The sequence below is a fragment of the Falco cherrug genome, chromosome 1 (assembly GCF_023634085.1).
Source record: "Falco cherrug isolate bFalChe1 chromosome 1, bFalChe1.pri, whole genome shotgun sequence".
Classification (NCBI taxonomy): domain Eukaryota; kingdom Metazoa; phylum Chordata; class Aves; order Falconiformes; family Falconidae; genus Falco; species Falco cherrug.
Window position 1 is genome coordinate 47,420,266 of NC_073697.1, and position 6,188 is coordinate 47,426,453.

Genomic DNA, 6,188 nt, shown 5'->3' on the forward strand with positions numbered 1-6,188 from the left:
GATGTCCCTATGGCTTTCTCATCTTGTAGCCTTGCTTTGAAAGACACACACCCCACCCACCATTCGCCTCTGTGCCCATCGGTTGGTAGTCAGCATTGCCGAGCCTCCGCTGCCATGGAGGATTTCTTCTTGCACACAACTGAAGGCCGCATCTCACGTTACGTCACATTTTTCCCCACATTCAGGGAACAGCTGGCTACTTGTGCAGGACTGTGGATGTTCCACATGCAGAGCCCCCCCAGCCACACGCCACGCTTTCAGCGAGCGGCTCAGGCACTGCTGTGTGTTTTGTGCTCCAGGATCCTCCACAGGGCTCAAGGCGGCGAGCCAACAGCCAGTGTGCTCCAAGCCAAACCCTCCAGCTTTCCTCAGCAGCCCAGGTAGGGTCTGTTTGGCATCGCACGTAGTGCTCTGACAGCACCGTGCCGCACGTGTGGTTGCTCCCCCACGTTGCATGACTGCCGCATGGGCAAGGAGGTTGCACAACAGACGTTTTGGTGCAATCCCTGCCTGCGCAGCCTAGCAGCGCTTCCCACAAGCTGCAGAGAGCACAGCCCCTGCTACAGGAGATGCAAGCACCTTCCGGTCCAAGGACCTTCCCTGACACCCACAGCTCTGCCAGGGACACTGTCCTCCTGTCTCCAGCAGCAACGGTCTGTTGATGCTAACATGCCTCGTGGTGGCTGCAGGGGGGGCAGGCAGCCTCCCCAGCTCTGGTATCTAAGGTTTGGGTGGGTATAGGTCAGTCAGTGACCAGCTGGCTTCCCATTGTCAACCATAACCTTAACCTGAATTGCTGACCGCCAGCAAGCGAAGTCAGACTCAAGGGCCCAGCACTCACCCCAGCAGCCCCTCACACAGATACCACGCAGCAGCTCGGGGCAAGGCAGCAGTGGAGGGCTGCCCTTTCCCTGCAGGGGGGCAAGCTCTCAACCCGACACTTCTCACCTTGGCTTTACAGGTTTTCCGAGTCCCTGCGCAGCATGTTTGATCTCTGGCTGCGTAAACAAGGCAACAACCTGGTCCACCCATATCTGTGTGGGGCCACCCATTTCGCAGCCCAGCTGGCGGGCTGAGGATTCGCAGCGGTACACAACTTCTGCACGGGCATCACTGCAGGGCAAAGCAGCCCCGTGCACTGACACAACACTGCCGGCAGCTACCCAGTGAGATTTATTCTTTCAGAGGAGCTGATGGCAGACCAGTCCTTCATACCACAGACTGCACCCCTCGCTTGTGGAGAGCCTTCCCTACACCCCCGCGTCCCAGGAACGGGTCACATGTTTTCTGAGCAGCTAGAGCACACATACACACAGGAAAAGCGCTTAAGAACTGGACGCTGACACTCACCACTGTGACAGTACTTTCACTGGCAAGTTTCAGCCCAACAGAGGGAAGAAAGGGAAACTACGTTTTAAACCCTTTCCTGTGCCCTCAAAGCCCCCCTTCTGGATGAGCTACCAGAGCCCAGCTGGGAGGCAAGGCAGGCTGCTTTCAATTGTTTTAGCAACTAGGTAAGTTGGAAATACTGTTCCAACAGGAAAAGTCTGATGCCACTTCAGGGCAGAGGAGTACTTACCAACTCCCGACCTGCCCTGCCTTGTCTCCGTTGAGATTAAATGCTTTCGCTAGTTGGTTCACAAAGAATAAAACCAGGGCCATAGCTGATCAAAAGTGATGTCCTAGGCTGGCACAGGGTCCTCTTCTTGTCAGTTCAGTTGCTCTTCCATGGGTGGTGAACCTTGTGTCCCCAAATAAACCAGACACCGCCCTCCACCCTCAAAACTCAGCTGGCTCCTTACAGGGCAGAAGCAGCAGTGGTGACATTTCTCCCAGGGATATGTCAACCTGCTGAAACACTCCGACAGCTTGTACCAACTCCCACAAGTGTTGCCTAGCTTGGAAAGGAAAGCTGTTGTCCAAGGCTGCCCAGAACCACACATCCATCCAAGCTGGGTAAAGGAATTTGCTGAGGGCAGACCTAAATTTCTGAGATACCTGAGGGCCACCACAGGACCGTGCATCAATTGGCTGCAAGTCACCTGGGTGTTAAGATATCCAAGTGACTTGTCTATTTACAAGGAGAGCTACTTATTAAACAAGAAACACTGAGCAGGAAAAGTCTCTCAATCAGCAGCCCGTGGTGCTGAGAGCAGATGGGACGTATCCATCAGCCTGAGAGTGGTCACAACCACTGGGTGATCCCCTAAGGTCAGAAAGTCCCTGTTAATTGCCAGCAGATGAGAGCAGAAAGATCACTTTATTCTTGTATCCTTAGGCTCTTCCCACGATTATCCACCACTCCACTGTCACTGCTAAGGTCTTAACAGATAATTCTCCTAGTGCCAAATGACTGTCGTGCTCCAAGCCAAGCAAGCCACTGCAAAACCATTCTTGCTGCCATTATGCCAGGGGAAGCCACGGCCCTTGCTGCGCTGCATCCAGCTATTTGACAAGCCTTGTCCTTTTGGCAGCGTGTTCCCAATGCGTACCCTACGCTGAGCTAGCACCAGGGGCTGGGCTGCATCTATTGCCTGGGAAAGAGCAAGATACTCGAACTGCAAGCTGGCTTCCGACAGGCGCTTTTCTTGGAAAGTAACTTTTCTTTGAGTGATGCAGCTTGCAAGTCAGACCAAAACCTGGCTGCATATAGAAGAGGTAGCAGCCAGCAGGTATCACTTCCTCCTTCGCAGACAAAAAAGCACCAAAGCATTCCTGACACCCATGGGAAGCACCACCCCATGAGCTGGGCTGGGAAGCAACTGGGAATCCAGAACTCCCTTTCAGATGCAAGGTTCTCCCAAGTCCCTGGTATGTAAACTGACTCATGAAACAGCAGAGGAGCTCAGACTTTAGGAGCACAGGTCCAGCCGCCAGTCAACAGCCTGCAAGTCAGCGATGTAAATGCAGCTTTTATCCACTGCAGGCTCTTCAGCAGCTGTTACGAGCTTCTGCAAAACAGTTCTTCAGCAAAACAGTTACGAGCATATGCAGTGGATGAGCCTCCCAGTCAGGAGGGCCTTTGCTACAGAATTACGACCAGACTCCTCGACAGTTCTAGGTAGATCTAGAACTCAGTGAGCAGGAAGGAGGCCACCAGGATTTTCCTTCATTTCAAGTAAGAAGAGAAGTTCTGCCGTACTGCGCTGCTCCTGAGCGATCCTGAAACCAGCCTTGTGCCCAAGAGGAGGGCCAAGAGACTTCTACACGGGTAAGAGAAAAACAGCAAGCCAAAGCTGTCAGCGCTCCTGACGGAACGTTTCTATGCTCTGAGCAGACATTAAAACTTGTACCTGACCAAATGGCCACATGATGGCACCACAGCTTCGGGGAGCAAGGACACATCCCTGCACTTGGTCAAAACGAACACCCTTCTTAACCCAAAAAAGGCAGCGCTGGTCTTCTCAAACCACACCAGCAGAAGCCTCCATCATTGGTGTTGTGCAGATGGAATAACAAAACGCACAAGAGGGAGCTGAAGAAATTTAAGTAATAAGAAGAGTTATTAAAGTCACTTTGAAACAAATAGCTCAAACTTCTTTTAAAAAATGTGCTGCTTCTGCATTTGAATTTAGAAAGAATACTAACTTAAAAAAGTAGAGATAGTCAAAGGAAAGGTGTGGTACTGCAGCAGAGATCTGACTTTATCCAATGAAAATACACAACCTGAGTCCAGAAGCTTGTTTTCTCACAAGCAGCACCGAACACTTAAATCTTAATTAGTCCTCATCATTTAAAAAAAGGGTCTTAATGTGAAAAAGTCCAAAATGGACCAGCATGTCTTGGGCATAGTCAGTGCTAAGGATGCAAGGATGCAGGTCAACCCATCTAGCGCTCTAGGCAGAAAAATTATACAAATTGCTCAGCTACCTTAGAGCAGAATACGCAGAAGAATGGTTTAAAGAAATAAAGGTAAAAGGGAGTCAGTGTGATGATCTGAAACGCACTCTAGGATCAGATACAGCTGAGACACCACTAAAAGCATTACCAAGTCAGAAAGATCGCTCGTCAGCAGCTGGAGACTAACATATTGCCCATATTGTTGTGGGGATTTAAACCCCTGAACATGACCAACATCTAAACTGAAGATGCTGGGTTTTCCAGTAGCCACTCCCAGGGCATTTCAATAACCTGCCTCCTTCGTGACAAAACAGCACATATAAAGGATGGGGCCTTCCTACAGCGCTCCAGCTCTACGGGATTCAAACAAAGGACTCCGTAGAAAGGGAGATGCATTTGTCAATACATAGCTCAAAGAATTTCAAGGTAAGGTGCCTTGCATTTTCCTTCAACCCATCTGCTCATACATACACATTCATACTGTGGGCAGCTTTCAGCCATCAGAACGCCCCAATCAACGAAGCAGTATGAAGAACCGCTCTGGCAAGGCTTCCTCTATCTAGCATGTCTACAGCTCCAACTGTTAGCTCCCCAGGCCTCAAACTTCAGGAATGCTGACAGGGTAGCTGGTGGTCTGTAAGAGTAAACCAAAATACTTCACAGGCACTGTGGAAGACACTGAAAACAGAATCTGTTTCCGTTCATAACTCAGCGGGACAGCTTTTAATGGACATCACTAAGGTCTTTGCAGAAGAGACTGGAGTGTTTTCCAAAAGAGCTCTGTTCTACCCAAGAGAGGAGAAGGACTTATAAAAATCCATTGCAGATTGTTGCTTCTGCTGTCAGTGCCTGTAGTGTTTGTGGGAGGGAAGAAGGCAACAAGGTTGATCTTCCACTTAGGTACAGCTTGGGTCACATCTAGCCAACAGCTCTGCATCAATGCACATGACTATTTTAGCATAAGCAAGATCAGTCACGTGAGCTTCTGCCTCCAGCCCTCCTACATGAAGAAACAAGCCAATAATAAAATCATTTTCATTGAAAGATGAAAAAGAAGAGACACCATGGACTACAAGGACACCAAACGATGGATCTAGATCCACTAGAACCAAACTTACATGCTACTGAGTTTTTGAATCAACTACTCAGAGAAATGGATTGTTTTCTGTTGTTCATGAAATTTCTACCAGAAAGGGGTAAGTATATTTTAATACCAAATGCTATTTAGGAACCATGTTCTGAGAGCCAGATGAAGCAATATCCCCAGGTTCCTCAGGAGAAGGCCTGGTGCCATGCAAATGTCTTCAAACACAGCAGGTTCTGAAAAAGTTGCCTTGTCTGCTTTAGAGCAATCACTTTTTTGCTTCTTGCCTTATTTTTTCCTTTCCTGCTCTCAGAAACCATACACACACAGAGGCAGGGAGAAGAAGTCCGAGATGCTTTAGGTTCTGTCTAAAGGTATTAGGAATACAGGACAGCTTCAGGGTAGTATTTTGCATTAGTTTGTCCAGGTCTTAAAGAGGTCAATGTTTGGTCAATCATCAGTCATGACAGTATCAGAGCAGCATCCTAAACATTAAAAAGACCTACGTGCTTGTACCAGCTAAGTCTGTCCAAAATGTCTACTGACACAGAGATCGCTAAAAATAGGCGGGCCAGATTCTGTACAGGCCACTCTCAGAAGACAGGCAAACTGGCACATACCTATTAATATAAAACGTATCAGCAAGTCACTCATCTGGGCGCCATGAAACCTCTTCGACAGAAGTGCCATATGAAATAAAATGTGCATCTCAACCTATTCTCAAAGCTTTGTCGCAAGCATTCTACCAGAGCAGTTGACCTGGAACAGGATTCCCTCTCTGGCTATTTGATAAGGTCAATCTGACATAGAAAAGCAAAGCCTGACTACATCTGGCACTGCACCAGCACAGGCAAGTAACACAGCCACGTCACACAGCCGTACATAAGAACTGGAATGAGGCCAGCTGCACACATCCATATAATTCAACATTGTAAGATAAGCCTTTGTTTATCACAGGATAAACTAGACCATAGAAATGGTGTCTCTGAGCATGAACACCATTCCTGAAAAGCAACCCCAATCCCAAGCCAAAAGACAGCCACCTTCTGCAGCACTCTATAATTGAGAGAAGCCACCATTGCTGTAATTCAACTAAAGGTGGCATTAACGAAAAAAAAGTTTCTTCTGCTTTCCAACCATGTGAGCCACCCACAGAACCTGTGCATGGCATACCCTCCTTGTACCATCAGGTCCGGTCTGTGGCTTGAGTGCTTCAGTACATGCTCACCCACACACTGTGGGGCTGCATCACCCAAGGTTAATC